Genomic DNA, 16,954 nt, shown 5'->3' with positions numbered 1-16,954 from the left:
GTTTTGTCTAGAAACTTGCCAGTAAAAAGCCGTTACATGCTTGGGCAAAGATTACTTCACTGGTATAAAAACTGTTTCCACTCCATCACTATAAATCTAAGCTACTATTTTTGATGGCAGAAATCCATATTGTGGATGTAAGATCTCCAAAAGACACTGTTTCAGTTCATGTCACATATTTTAGGTTGCGGTATTTGTGTGGGGCATTGCTAGCACATTTGTGGTGACTTAGCGCTTGCTGATCCTAATGCTTTGTGTGAACAAAGTGAAATGAGAGGCATGCCAAACCATACCACCATTATTTATGAACCCTAGTTCAAAATAAACTAGGGTTCACAAAGAGTTGTACACTCAGAAAAAAATGGTACATATGTGCTACAGCTTACTGACCCTAACCTTCTGTATGAAGAAGTGCTAAAAAAAAGAAAATAAATATATATATATATATATATAAATATATATAAATGTGAGTTCTCAAGAAAAGGAATATATTTGATTTATGCTAATGTCTCATGTGTAAAAGGGTCTTCTATGTGTATCTACCAGCACATTTATTTTGTGAGCTTAGAAATTCACATACTGTTACAGGTCTGTTTACCTGTATATGAATCTATTTGCATTTCAGAGTGTGTAATCTGTGCAAAGTGGTCAGTATGGCTAATATGCTAAGTTCAACCTATTTATCAAACTAATTCAAATTATTAATTGCTAGCTTATTTGTTTGTTGTTTTGTTTCAAAAGAAATATTTAAAACTTATTCCTGTTTATTCTTTGATAAATATTTTCACATCTCCAAATTTCCCACATCTATAGAATTGTGTGTAATCTTATAGTTTTCTGGTTTCTGTTCCATGCCTTGGTTCAGTTTCTCTCAGTAACTTTTGTTAAGCATTGTCACCAAGTCCCTGGTGCCATTTAAAAAGCCAGCACCAAAAGAAAGTAGTACCCATTGCCTTGTCCAAGTGACCTGCAGCAGACTGAATGCATGTTGGACCAGGACAGCTGACTGTCTCTCCAGCTGAAAGAGAGAGGAACTTGTTGAAACACCGGAGGAAAAAGGCTTGTTGGTTCCACCAAGAAAGTAAACAGCCGTGTCTGACTGGCAAGGGATTCTTTTCAGGTTTATCCCTCCTGGTTCTGGTGATGAAAGCTGGCAGATAAGAATTCATTATGAAAATTGTTTACTTTTCTCTTTTATTTTGCCTCAAGCTTTCCCTTCTCAGATTAGCTATAGATAGCAGAATATGAATCAAGACTCATTTAAAAATGTTTAATGAATTAATAAGCATTCACTCTTTCAGTTTAATTTGTAACAGTATTTACTATTAATATGTGGCTTTTATCTTTTTTTGTTTGAATTGTTTTTTACTTCATTAACACATCAGCAAATATGTTTTTCTGTTATAAAATAATCCTTGGCCACATTTACTAAAAAGCTTTTCCTATAATCTATGATGTTAACTGAGGTGAAAGCATTTTAGTATTCACTCTGAATAGATCATCATTTTGGAAAATAAACCAAATCTTCATATTTTTTTATTTTTGTGATGAGATTGTTCAATGACAGGAAACAAATTCATCCTACAAAGGGATTTTTGATAGATTATCTCACTTATTTGTGTATGTGCATATATTTTAGTGTAACACCGTTTATCAACACTTCTGCTATGTTCGAGCAATAAACTCCTCCATATATTTGTGGTTAACAATTTGTATTTATATACTTTATATACAGGCAGCATTTGTCTGTTCCCTGCAAATGCTGTAACCTAAACAAATGATCACTAATGATTTTGCAAACATTGCAAAAAATCACTTTAAAACTCAACCAGAATGTGATTACTACAGAGGTAATACTGGTTTTAAATGTGGTTCTTTGGATTTGTATAGCACCTCACACTTGATCATAAAAGCTTTTTTCTTTTTAACTCCTTGCAACCTCAAGAACTAGTTAGGGAAAATTAAAAACTACTCATGCAAAATACCCAGTAACTTTTCTGGTATCTATGCACATGTGGTACACAATCACAATCAAGATAGTGTTTTGAGAATATATGGAATTTTTTCTCCACTACAGCTGAAATTTCTAAAGCTAAGTATTTTCTGTATTTGTTACACAGCCCAATAACACAAACTGTAATTGGAGTGTATTTTTTATTCATTTATTTACTTTTTTATCAGGGATGTTAATAGTCAAACTCCTTACCCTGAAAACAACTAAGTATCATGAGGATTCACTGGGAATCACTGTATTTAGTGAGACCTTTACATATAGCTTGTTGATCCCTCAGTGGAAATTAGCAGAAATAATGCTGAGTCACAGATTTTTTTCCATAGGTAAAATGATGTATTAAGCTACAAAGTTACAGTCAATAAAGCCAAATTCATCTGTGAATCTTTCTTGGAGTCTGTGGGACAGACTGTGTTCCAAACACCACAGGACGCACAAAAGGCAACAGAGAGTGAATCATGTGGTTCCCCGCTAACAAAGATTCACAGCCTTCTCAAAATCTACACCCACATAGTAGAAAAGTAGGCCTGGCTATCATTCAAAATATTATGACAGGGCAGCAAATTCTTCCTTTTCAGTTATTCAATAATATGGCATGTAAGAGCTCATTCAGAAAACATATTAAACCATGGATGTATGGAGTTTTAATCTGAAAATGTAAAATGGAAAAATGGAGTTCAGGGGACATTTTTAACATTATTGTGATTTTAGCTTCATCTGCACCACCATCCAATTACTCAGGAACAACTTAATTCACTCTTGGTATTGCATGGATATGACGTTTCAAAGACAAAGAACAAGCTCCAATTGTGACTTTTTCAAGACTCAGATTTCTCTGCAGATATATGAATTGGAAAAAATACTATACCAACTTAAATGTAAGAATCCTTTTGCTGTCATGTTTCAAGGTTAGATTGCATGAGAGTGACTGGATGACAATGCAAACCTTTGTCAGTGGTAAGGACAGAGTTTGTTTAGTATGAATAATGAAGGCATGGAGATACACGCTTCCATTAAGTAAAGGCCAACAAATGAATCCTGTCTTCGTCATTCAACACCTTATAATGGAGCAGTGGCGTAGTTACAAAGAGTTGTTGTAGAAGAGCAGAAAGAAAATTGCTATTGTTGAGATAACGACGCAAGACTTAAAGTTTACTACAAGCCATGTAAAGGACACAGCAAATATATGGTAAAAGATATTCTGTTCACATGAGACCAGAACTGAATCCTCAGGTGTAAGTACAAAACATTGTTTGCTGTGGAACACAAACATCACCCGATGCACATGCAATAAAGCTTTGATGAGGAATGGCAAACAGTTTTAACTTCTAGATCGCAATTTTTTAGAGCCTTGCTGCAAATTGTGGTTCTAGAAAGTTCCAACTCAGGGGGCCTGAATGCAAATGCACAACAAATATTTCACTTTTTTATTTGTGAATATGTTTGTAAACTATTTTTTTTCCCTCCAGGTTGACTTGAAATCTATCCAGTGGATTGGACTACTTATTCCTTTTTTAAGAGTGTTGAAACTAATTTTTTTTAAAATTACATTATATATATAAACTTAAGTAAATTGAATTACATCACAATTGTCCATTACCGTGATTTGGTTTTTCAAATAAAATCCCAATATAATACATTGTAGTTTGGGGTTACAATATAACATAAAGTACATTTGAAAGGCACCATAGCGTCAGCAGAAAATAATAGCTTCCCAAAAGACCAGATTCATATTCATAATACGGTCCTTTGGCTTGTGTTAACATTGACCAGTGAATGTGATATTTTCTTTTAAAACCACTTCAAAGGCCTCAGTAGTCAAAACAGATCTCATGTATTGCAGGAGTCTAGAGAAGCATTTTAATGTTTATCTATAATTATCTTATTTTTATTACTTTACAACATAAATATTTTACTAGAATGATTGAAAACTACGTGCCCCAACAGTGGTTAAAATCATTTGTCAAATAGTTGGAAATGCAACTTGGTTATTGCATCCAAGGTTGTCAATGATGTGCGTGTGAAAAGTGAGTGGACGTCTGGAACTGGTTTCTGTGCCAAGCTGGGCTCACCAGGGTCATAAAGTTATCTAGAGTCACCACAGAAACGTTGGACAGCTGTCAGCACATTAAATGAAATACCACAGCCATGCAGCATTTAATTTTAATAGTGTTCTGAAGCTGTGTTGCTGGTTTGATGTCTGTGCATGTATACAGATGTATGCAAGTTTCAGGTTTTGGTTGGCTAACAAAGCACTTTTGTTCTAAGTACCAAGCACTGCCCATCTGTGACGTCTTGCTCTAATGAGGACAAAGTCAAAAGGACTGGTCCAGCTCTATAAAATTTTGTCAAAAAATACCATACAAGAAAGGTTTGTCGTCCTATTTTTTTTTTAATACATATTTGTTAAAACAATGTTGTGACAGTGTAATATGAGACAATCTATGAAAAGATTGAGCTCCTCCACCTCCTCCCTGTTAAAATATTGCCATGAGCAAAAATGCACTGCTCCCGGTCAAAAAGAACCAATTAGGACTAGAAAGAAGATCTTAGTGCTGTCAAACAACCTCGTGTGCTCGCTGCTAAATGTGCTAATGGCAGAGAAACAACTTACTGTTACAGGAAAACTGTTTATCTGCAGTCATCGGTGGCCATGTCAATAGCCTGAACAGTCATGGCAAGCTATGCTGTGATGAACCACCTTTAGCTTAGCAGAGAGAAAGGCTGAGGTTATAAGCAACGTGTGCACAAGAGTGATTGACAATGCTAAGACTTCTCTCTCTCGATCTGATTGGTTGTTTCTGATGAAGCAGTGTATCTGTATTTTTTATAAATGTTGAATACTTCTGCTTTAATCTTCATGAAAGATGTTGCATACATACTAGGTTTGCACATAAACATACGTTTGTTCAGGTATATATCAACACCATATCTAGTAGCATACAGGATTTAATATTATTACATACAGGATTGATTACTGTTATTTATGGCACTTAACAGTCAGAGCCCTGCCTACAGCTCTGATGTTCTTCAATGCAATAAAACACTCTGACCTTTAACATTAACAATGGTGGAGTTTGTCCTTTAACTGGTTTGTTGCCAGTTCAAGACCCCGGCCCTTTGTCTCTGTCATTGTGTCAAGAGTATTTTTCAATCTGTACTAATTTTTTTTTGGTGCAAATTCACTAATATTGCTAGTTTCAAAAATATTTTCTGAATATTCAGATTTTTTGTACAAAAAAAATTTATTGTCAGGCATAACTCAAAGCAAAAATGTAAGTGTAGCTTTTAATTATATATCTTAGACCTAGGTGTACATTTTAGCAAAAAAGAAAAAATAAACTATACCATTACACATCAGAAATTTACAGCAGATATCTGATCAAATATCTACATATCAAATAGTAAGTAAGTGTGTCTTGCAGCTGAGTAGTGAGTGGAACCATATGATTGGCATTAGAGTTTAGCTGTGTGAAAATGCATACCAGACTTTCAAACCTGACCTGTCCGGTGTCACTATTTATTATTTCAACCTGAAGCGGAAATGTTTGGTAACTGAATCTGCACTGCATGAACAACTGTGTAAACTGTAGGTGACTGTAGAAGAAGAGTAGCTATAGATATGTGTGCTTAAGAGATCTGCAAGTAATTATGGGTGCAAATAGCATAGTTAGTGTCGATCTCTATGTAGACTTAATAACAGTGCCTTGCAAAACTCTTTATACCTCCTTAACTTTTATAATCTTTTGTCACATTATAAAAATACACATTTGTTTCTTGATTTGTGAACCAGACTGATAAAACACTGTGAATGTATTATGAATCCAAAGAAAAATTATACATACACACAGAGTCAATATTATTGAAATACCTTTTGTTAGACAACTTATTGATAATGTGGCTCATGACACATTTTAATTCAATTCTAATAAGTAAAGTGTGGAGATGGGTGACAAAAAAATAATAGCAGGTTTTACAGTTCAGCACTCTGCAGGTTTTTCTCTTTAGGACTGCGTCACACAGCTCCATTAGACTAGCCAGCAGCAATTAGCAAATATCTGGTAGAACTGTACATTTGCTGAGCCTGTTATATGAGCTACATCTCAACGCAGTGCTGGATAAATCATTATGAAAGGATTAATACAGGAGTGATGTTGTGATTACTTCCCAGTTTCATAAAGTCAAGGAGTTTTTAAAGAGACTGAGCCCAATTTTAAGGCGTTAGATTATGAAGTAAAATTTTTACAACATTTTTATTGTAAATGATGGTAACAGTTACTTGACTGTGCTATAAAATGCCACTATATGCTCGGAACAGACATATTGAGAGCCCTATTTATGTATGTAGAGACTATACCGCTTATTCTTGCAGAGTCACTTGCAGGGTACCTATATCTCCAGAAGTCATTGGGCAAGAGGCGTGGCATATCCTGCACAGGTCAACAGTCCACTGCAGCACAACACAATGACAAACTATCACACACACACAGTCACACCTAAAGACAATTTAGACAACCTTAACCTTCATGCTTTGGGCCCTTGAGAGGAAGCCAGAGTACCCAGAGGGAATTCAAATAAGCACAAGGAGAACATGTAAACTCCATCCATACAGACCCATGGCTGGGATTTAAACCCTGACGATTCATGTTCCAAGACAACAGTGCTACTAACTGTGCCACAGAATGAACAGGAACCATAAAATTTGAATAATTTTCATCTCCCCTGTTTTGGTTTTGCATTGCGTTCCTAATTTTACTGCACTTGTTTCTTGTTTGCCTATGGTTTATACTGACAGCATTAGGCTAGCATAGTAACTTGGGGTAGCTTATGTTACCAAAAAATGGAAATGTTGAAGACAGACATGGAGAACACCAGAAGAAAATAATGCTGTTTGATGAAGTGAATGAAAAACTGAAAGTTACAGCAACAATATTTTCTTAACATCTACTGATGGTTTTGGACTCAGAGTGAATGTGTAATACTCCAGTAAATCTTTGCACATGGGCCTTTCAACTTTCAACATGTGTTTCATGTTAAAGATAATTCCCAAAGCAGCAGTTGAATATCTTTACTGAAAACTAAATGTTTAAGTTTAATTTGAATAATCTTTTTGTGCAGATTAGTCTCACGTTTATTTCTTAACATTCTTTAACCTTTGCCATAGAAGTTGAATTATTTTATTCTCTTTTTAACAAAAATAAATGTTCAACAGTATTAAGAATACTTACATGCAGATACAAACACATGAGCTCCTTCCTGGTCAGGCAGGACTTCCAGTTAGTCATTTGTCTGTGATAAGACTAAATATGTTGTTGGGCTTTTCAGGACAATAACTGTAGTGTCCGGTTCTGCTGTGACCTTTCACACACTCCCTGCCAGCATGGAGAAAACATTTGTAGCTCCATAGGGGGGCCAGCCAATTGCACTGTGACCTTGTTTATGCATCCTGTTGAAGCTTTTTTTTCTGTCCTTTCAAGACTTTCAAGAGATTACTGAATATAGACAGTCATGTCTTAGTATGTATAATTAATTGTTCAATTCATTTTAAGAAATATTCACATAAATATGTTTGGTTTTTTTCTTTATCTTCACATCTGCTTTGTACTGTGAGGTAGTTTGAACACAAATCCAATTGTTATTTTTAATTAGGCCATTTTATAGCACAATTAGGTAGGTATGTTATCATTAGTTGTTATAAATATAACTTTGCAATTTGCCTTGAAATCTGGCCTCTATTTTTTTTAAGAAGCTTCTGCTCTTTCCAACTCTCTGCCTTCAGCACATCACCATAAAATTTCTCCATTAAGCATTTAATAATATTCTTACCAGTATCGCACTGACAAGCAGCTCATATGATGATCTCGGCAGATGGCCAGTTACACCAAGTGTTTGCTAATTGCTGGTGGGGCAAGGAGCTGACTGGGCAGTTTTTGGATAGGGGCGCTATTAGAGACAAAAGCTCGGTTTGGAGACAGCAGCTCCGAGGAGGAGCTGTGTGGAAAAGGCAACGCTCAGTGAAACCAAGTATTTTGTACACCTGAAAAGCTGCCAAAGGAAATTAAAGGAATTCTCAGTATTCAAAGTAACACTCCAAGTATGTTTTTGGAAGAGAAAATCACATTAACATCAGGTAAAGCTCAAAAAAGCTCAAACAATTTCACATAATACTACCTCTTTAATACCTATGGTTTGTCAAATAGGTATTCTTAAGAAATAACTTAAACTGAAAACTATTTGGCTATTATTTGGTACTTTTATTTAATAATGAGAAGACTATATATATATTTTTTAGATTTAAAAGGACACAGGGAAGGTGGGGAGGACATCAATTTGCTGTGTGGTCTGAAAGTCAATACTCCTGTTATGAGATGCTACATGCCAGCAGACTTTTCAGATTACTTGACATGGGGATCTTAGCAGGACTTAAAAAGCACAAGCACACTTTAACTCAAATTAGAAATATGTGGCATGCTAATTTGTTCAATTAGCATGACTTTTATCAGATTCTCTGAGATTTTATGTTAGCTGAACCCATAGGTATCTGAACCAAAGTTGTTTCAAGTTAAAATAATCTCTTCTGCTGGAAGTTTAACAGCAAGGCTGATCAACTTAACAGAACCTCATTCAGCTTTTTATAGTGCTGAGATAGAGAGATACTGCTATATCACTCTCACCATAAATTACATAAAGTACAATTGAAAACTGTTCATGGAATAGCAACAAGGGGCTTCAGACTCAGTTTGTAACTCTATCTGCCAACGACATGCAGATGCAGGTTCTCATCAGTCGTGGAAGCAAAATCCCACAGACTTTGTGCCAAACTCTTTAAATTAGTCATCTTATAACTGATGAAGCAAAAAGAAAAAAAAAAAAGGTTGTCAGGCAAAATAGCACCTGTTCTATGACGTCTACACCACTAATCCCACATTTCCTGCATTGTTATGATGATATATCAATGGCTCAATACAACCTACAACATTGTTTTATGAACTGCAACATTAATTGTTTAAATATGTGGTCCACATATGCATCACGGGGCCTCATATTCCTTTAATTTAAGGAGGCAGGTGATTAGGGCCTAACAACGTAACGGTCACAAGGCTGGGCTAGATTTTCTGTGGTAATGTTCCATTTTTTATATGTTTGGTTCACCTTTTCAGACCACAAACAGGTGCCTGTGGCTACATTAGTCTCATTTCTGTGCTTCTATTGACTTTTCCTTTGTCTGTTTTAGATGCTATCTTCATTTAAGTTACATTATAATAATGCTAAATGGCTTACATTATTACAACCTGCAATAATACAATGAAGCAGATAGCCTCCAGCAGCACCCTAGAAAGCAGTGCCACATTTTCTTCTTAAGGTAATCCTAATCTTTATTTATAGTAAATGTAAGTTCTTTCAAAAGTCACATCAAATAGTGCTTAGTCCTGAAACTGAATCATAGATAAGTCTGTAAACAACCCTCATGTCTAATTCAGAGAGGGAAAAAATTAAGAGATTTCCAGTGAGTTATCTAGTTTTTAATTATGTTCATTTGTGTGTAGCAGAGAGCCTGTGACTGCTCCCCAGAAACAAGCTTATCACTGAAGCTAAGAATAGTCCCATCTGTATTACTGCCAGCTGGGGGGAGATGGGAAGGAGTCAGCAAGGAGGCAAAGGGGGAAGTGACACTTTGTCTTTTGGGAGATTATGAGTAAACACAGGAGCCTTCGTCCTTCAGTGAACATCTCTTTAACTTGACATAGATGTATACATACACATGACCTGACCACTGACCCCAACAAGCTCTCAATGACAAGAATACACTTGCTTTTCAGTACAACCTGCTTCTATCCATTACATTTCAAATATGCACCACTTGACTGTTTTGGATCTACCCTCTATTTTGAAATGCAATAAATAATGATCTGTGCTTAAGATATCTGTCATCATAGGGTGCGATGTAACAAATTGCCGGAGACCGGTGGCAAAGATGAAGAGCAGGAGGTGCAGAAGAAGTGTCAGAGTAAACACACGATAGGAGGGGAGATGGGATAATCATCAGGATGTAAAATTCCTGCAGTGCTGAGGGGGTTTTCTTGACTTGAGATTCCTGAAGACCTCGGGCTGGTAGCACTGATTAGAAGCCTGACTTGGCTAAATGGTAGTTTTGAAGCTTTGATATACTATTGTGCTCCTGTTGACTCGGATATTGAAGGTCTGAGTCTGAAAATTGATAGATACATAGATTGGCACAGGAGTTCCAATACCTGCAAAGTCAGGAGTACATGCCAACTTTTGGTGAATGTGAAGCCCTGCAAGCAGCACACATCTAAAGATTGCATTGAGAAACAAGAAACATGCTGCCAGAGTTGTAGTTTTGTGCCAGGTAGTGTGGAACTGTTGTTCTATTTATTCTTAAAATTAGTTTACATATTAATCAGTGATGCCCTGTGATGGACTGGTCACCTATCCAGGGTGCACTCCGCTTCTCGCTTGTTGACCACTGGAGACAGGCACCAGCACCCTTCACACACGCTTACCCCATGGATAATCGTGTATGATTATGGATTAATGGATTAATGAGTGAATAGTTTAGATTTTCATTTCTGATTAAGATTTATTTTCATTAGCCTGACTATTTAGTTAACTATTTGCAGTAGACAAGTGTTATGTTGAAATGGCTTTTCTATGTAATCATTCGGCTGACTTCTTCACATAAGACATCAACCCAATTTTTGTTCATCTTATAAAGCTACATTTTTGTCCTAAAAAAAACTCACAAAGCTTCACCAACCTAAACTTAAAATATTTTTTTACAGTGTATGTGAGTAATCTATCCAAGACAAAGGAAATTGACATTTTTGAAATAAGGCAAAACATAGAATGTAGAATTAGGTTAGATTGGGCTACAAATCAGCACGTGTGATGCAGTGCCAGATGGCTAATAGGTGCTAAGGGTGGCAAGACAAAGCACATTACTACATAAGCCATAACATTAACATTCCACTGCCATTACAGAAATAATGACATGCTGTTTGGTGCCCAACAACATATAACCCTATCATCTGCATAATAGTACTAGCCTTACAAATCATACCTCTCTGTAATCCATCGTCCCTTATTTTTTCTCATCTGAACAATCTAACAGTTACAGACATGAGAGAATAACCATTACCATACACTTTGCATAAACAAAGCCAGTTTGAAGTGCTTTTGGGACATTTTTTTTTCCTGGATCCCTCTAGGATTATATGCTGTAGTTTGATGTTTTTGTTGTGGATCTATATCATGTGTATTTATCCTACAGGATGAATATACATGTGCACTTAAATAATAAAAAATTGCATGTGAGGTACTTGTTGGCAGCTTAGAGATGTTTTTTCCAGTAATAAGGTCAGACACCGTGCCAAAAGAAATCCTAGATATAGACGGAATTGTAGGACAGGGATTAATATACCGAATGAGATGTAATAAACTTAATTTCATTGGTAATTTAAAAATCCAAGTAAATGTCAAGACGTTAATACAACCAGCAGGAGATAATTAAATCAGGTCAAAATACCTACATAACTTAAGGTACTAAAAATAACAAATTCTAGGAAAAGGCATTTAGAACTGAGAATACCATTCTATATATTATGATCACAATTTTTATATCTTCATCTTTCTCTTTTGTTTTTATTCACTCACACACACACACACACACACGCATTTCCATGAAATGGAAATCTGAACCACCATAAAATTCAAAGTAGATTAAATGTGACCTCCATGTCCTATGTGAAATATATGGCATGCTCATTCTTTCACATATTTCACCATTAAGTATTGCAGAAAGAGCCATAAAGTGGCAGTGAGTGCAGTCATCTGTTACTGGCAGAAGGTGACGTGGGTTGAATATCCTTCTGTTCTGATGATAACTCTGCCCTTCATGCTTGCCAAAATTGGTGGCTGGTGTACCTGTTACCAGCCTGGCACTTTGAGAGGGGAAAAAATATTGCACCTTGCACAGTTGCAGTGGGAGTTTGCAAGTCACTATGCTGGATAACAAGAATGTTGCATGTGGCAACATGACAACCCACATGCAACCCACATGCAGACGGGGTTCAAAATTGCATCAATGACCGGGACATATGGGCTGGTGTTCTAAGACATAAGGTAAAGACAAGCAGCAGCGATAAGAGAGACACACAACAAAGACACTACATCCATATAAAAGTTCATAGTTTCTAAAACCTAACATAAACAATATTCATAATAGGCTTACATGTGTCTGGTGATGATTAAGAAAAGTAATTAGCCTGCAATGAATGTGGAATGAGTTCATTAAGACAAATGCTTGGAAATGGGTCTTATCACCATGAGAGCGGCGTTGGCAGCTTGTCCTTCATAAAAGCACAGAATCATCCATCAGACAAGTCTGTTTTGAAAGCAAAGGAAGCTCTCTGATGACCTTCTATGATCGCCAGGCTGTCTTCTCTCCCATTATGGATGAATGATGAAGTAAATTATGAGTTGAAGAGCTCTGGAAGTTATTTTTCAGTTACAGGTATAAACAATTGACCCTTCAGACTGAACCTTTTGTTCTATGATTAGTATTCATTTTCTCAAATATAAATGGGCCTGGATCTGTAAAGAATTTGTTTCCCCCCTATGCATCTTTACAGCATAAAACTGAAACTGATAGTGCTGGAAATGCCAATTCTCACAGCTTTTTCAAAGCTATACTCTCATGCCAGGATTAAGTTCAAATTGCATTTTAACATGTGTGATGGAAGTCCATAAATGTCTTAAAATTGTGGCTAGTTGGGTCCCTAAAGGTCTCTATATATACAGTTTCTACAGTTAGTCTGACGATGTTTTTATGCAGTTTGCCAGTTTCCATGAGTTTTTCTGGGTAAACACTGGCCAGATGTAGTCTTTTGTAACATGTTTGTGAATGTAGATCGGCACCTAAGGATTTTAACATCCCTCCGTTTCAATAAAACTGTTGTGTTTGGAACTCATCCATTTGCAAAAATAGAGAGGACTGTTGTGTGCATGTGTTATTACATAAAAACAAATAATTCTCTTTCCAAAACAGCCAGCATGGCCCTCATTAACGTGATGAACTGAGATAAATATGCAGGCATTTTTAAGTCATTAAGTGGAAATAAATATTGTAAAGTTGCACTTACTTAGCAGAGGCATGTTGACAAGCCTATGCTTTTTCGCAGGATCAAGTCAAAACCTATGTTGCTGCCGCTTTTAGAGTGACAAAGATTTTAACTAAGCTTTTCATCCCTCTACATTGGCAACTCACTCCTTTTAACAGCTAGAAGAAATAGAACCCACCGGCATTTACAAAGTTATAGTTTAGTAATGAGCTGCATAGACCTATAAAACTATCCCTGAAAGAGAAATTGTATTTCCTGAAATATTTTGAGCCTTAGCATAGAGGTACATTTGAACTGGTAAGTTAAGATCATCTTTGTTCTCTTTAAATTCTAACTGTGAAATGTGAATGTGGGATGAAAAAAAAAGGTTAGTAGATTTTAAATATTTAGGTAAAAGATTCACAATCATTCACATCAGCCTGTGATGGGTCTCCTTAGAGTTACATAATTTCAGGAAATTATGTAAGACATAAATCAGATTAAGGCTGTTTGTGCCACAGAAGTGCAAAATAAAGTAATGATAAAGACCAAATGGAAAACCAGATTAAAAAGCAAAAGGTCAACAAGGTGCAGCATCAAACTGTACTGAAAGGCATATCCATTTCATGGATATTCTCACTCCGTTCCCACTTAGATCTGCAGATGCCAGCAGCAACATGAGACACACACACCCCCCCCCCACACACACACACACACACACACACACCCACACACACACACACACACACACACACACACACACACCACACACACCCACGCACGCACACACATAACGAGATATGCAAACTGAAATACTTTTCTTGCTCGATATTAGGGTTAACATTAGAGTGTCTATCTTCATCTAGTATGTTTACAGCTAAACTATAAAACATTAACTCCACCTTGATATGGAAGTAATGATGTGAAATTAAAAGTATAATTTGTGTGCTGACTGAGTATTAAGTGTTTACTGCAGATCACATGAATCACACTGTGACTCTTCATAACTTTCCCCAGCTACAGTTTCAAATGTGGATCAACAAGAAGAATCTTTCATCAGCATTCAGTAAGTTAGAGAGAGACCCGTCTCACATGTTCCTCACAAGTTAGTATTTGTCACATTTACGGATTATTCAACAAAAAATATTATTATTTTCTAATTATATAATAATAAAATGATAATAATAACATTAATAATGATAATATTATTAATATTGCCATTGTTGTTGTTAATGTGGTTTAATGAAAATTAAAATGTGATTTACAATGCCAAAATAAACAAATATATCCATCATATCCACAGTTGAGGAACAGTCCAGCCTTTTGCCACTTCAGCTTTGGAAGTGGCTAACATGGGCTAACAATGTCAACCTCTGTTTCTGTGTCCTTGAGCAAGACACTTCACCCACCTTGTCTACTATTGATGGTCAGAGTACCTGGCGGTGAGGGTGCATGGCTGCAGTGCCTTTGCCCCAGGGCAGCTGTGTCTTCTATCGGGTAGTTTGCCACATTCAGCCTGTGAGTGTCAAGACCACTTCCTCTGAGGCCAAGGCCAAGACCAAGCTGTCTAACTTCAGCACATATTTCATGGCATTGCTTTCTGTATATCATAAAATTCAAAGATCGGAAAATGGTTTATTGTGGGAGCGCACGTTTATGTCACTTATATATTTTTATCAACCTGCCTTTAGTTCAGACCTTTCACCCACTGAAAATGTTGCCTCATGCTGACACAAAAACACAATACACAGGGCGCAAAACCATTTTTTAACACAAATTGTATGCGAAGCAGGAATTACAGATGAACAATACAGAGTTCTAAGTGGTGTCAACATGATCTTCTTAATCATCTCTAATACAAGTCTAAATCTAACACAATCCATTCAACTGTGTTTCCTAAAACAATAGACTCTGAAAAAAAACTCTTTTCTGTGTTTTTACCACTATATTCACTTCCATGGCTGGAATTGGCCTGGCTATATTAAAGCTACATATCCATTAACGTTTGTCACTCAAAACCAAGTTCCTAGTTTGAAAGAAACTAGGAAAAATGTGTGTGTATGTGAAAAATCCTTTTGAAATTTGAGTTCTTTCTTTTCACCCGTGCTAGGAAAATATCTGAAAATCCTTTCTGGACCACATGGTCCTGGAAAATATCCATGTTTACTCAGCTCATTAACTTTCATGGCACTAGATGCTCCCATGTGGTTAGGGGTTTCTGCAATACTGGGCAGACACAGGACAGCCACTTAGGTTATTGTTTATTATGTTCAATAACAGTTTTCTCTGCCCTTTACTGCCACCATTTAGACATCAGACTGTTTCTTATATAATTTTGCAAGAAAGCAATGCTTATGATTTCACCTTCAGATTATGACATACAGGCTATAAAAAACACCTCTGTGAGTATTGCAACAGGAAAAACTAAAAAGCATAAGAAAAATGACAAAAGTTTTCATACTTCATTTGAACAAAGTTGTTTGTGAAACACACTTAGAATAAATCAGATTACCTCTAAGCATATTCTTGAGTAATGCTAGACCTCCATTTATGGCAGTAGCGCTGCATCAAATCTACTTCTTGGAAGTGAAGCATGTTAATGCAGCTCCTTTCCCAGTTCTGTTTAAAGTGCAACTTACTGGCGAGGCAGAATATTTTCAAAGGCAACACCTTTTTTGTTATGATTGAACAAAATACTGCATTTCTTAACACCACTTGCATAAAAAGTAATTGGTGGGGGAATAGGATGGGTTCAGATATCGTTCCCCTTTACCAAAGACTTGTTTTCGCATCTGTAGTACTTGTGTCTGGTTACAAAAGGTATGGTTACAGTGGACCATCTGTGACCTTCACCTTTCCACTTACAATTAATATTTTCTGATCAAATCAAATAAGATGTTGCATTTAAGTTTTGTGGAGAATTCTAAAGAGAGAAAGTAAACTTTAGATACTTGCTGGATGCACATGTATGGACAGTCAATTGTATTGTGACATTGACTTTGTAATCCTTTTTTTTAGTAATTATGCATCTTCAAGGAACAGTGAAAAGGAAAACGCTGCCTTACCAGGAAGACACTTCCAACTTAACCAGGCTCAGTCTGAGCGACCATGTGCCAGAACAGGCTGGGTTTTTGAGAAGACATAGCATGCACACAAAAAAAATACAATCAGCAATCCAGGAGTACTTTCTATGTTAAAAAAGAAAAATTGTAATGTCAGTAGTTGGAATCTTTAATGATTCCAAGTAGGAGAAAAAAGAAGCAGTGAACTCCTTTTCCTCTGCTTATTGGTGTCCATAATGTCAATGTCGGGTTCCCATATGTGCAGGCAGAAATCCACTAGTTCCTTGGTTTCCCCTGTGACGATAAGGGGTGTCATTGTCTGAAGTGCTAAGCCCCTCTCCAATTTAAAACTCCTTGAGAGGTTAACACTTCATCAGTTCTCTATCCAAAGAGTGCTGATATTCCTAAACCTGCAGAATTTAAATGTGATCGGAAGCTGTAGGAAATCTAATGAGGGATGGTCAATCTGAACCACAACCTCAATGAACCATTTTCACAAAGTATAGGTATACATAAAGGCATGATGAGCTGCCACCTTTCACCTGTTCAGTCCTTGGTCATCTTCACACACCTCCCTTTATTTCCTGAAAATTTCTAAGGCCACTTCCTCATCTATTGTGTGCTTATATTTTACCACTATTTCACAGCAGTTGTCACACGTCATTCTTTCATAAATTGCATAGTTTATATTCTCTCAAAACCACAGCTCATTTAAACAAAACTTTTTTCATTTAAAATTAATCATTTGCATATATGATCTA

This window comes from Poeciliopsis prolifica, unplaced genomic scaffold (assembly GCF_027474105.1).
Source record: "Poeciliopsis prolifica strain line A6 unplaced genomic scaffold, Auburn_PproV2 SCAFFOLD001, whole genome shotgun sequence".
NCBI classification, from domain to species: Eukaryota; Metazoa; Chordata; class Actinopteri; order Cyprinodontiformes; family Poeciliidae; genus Poeciliopsis; species Poeciliopsis prolifica.
This window is presented reverse-complemented; position numbering follows the sequence as displayed.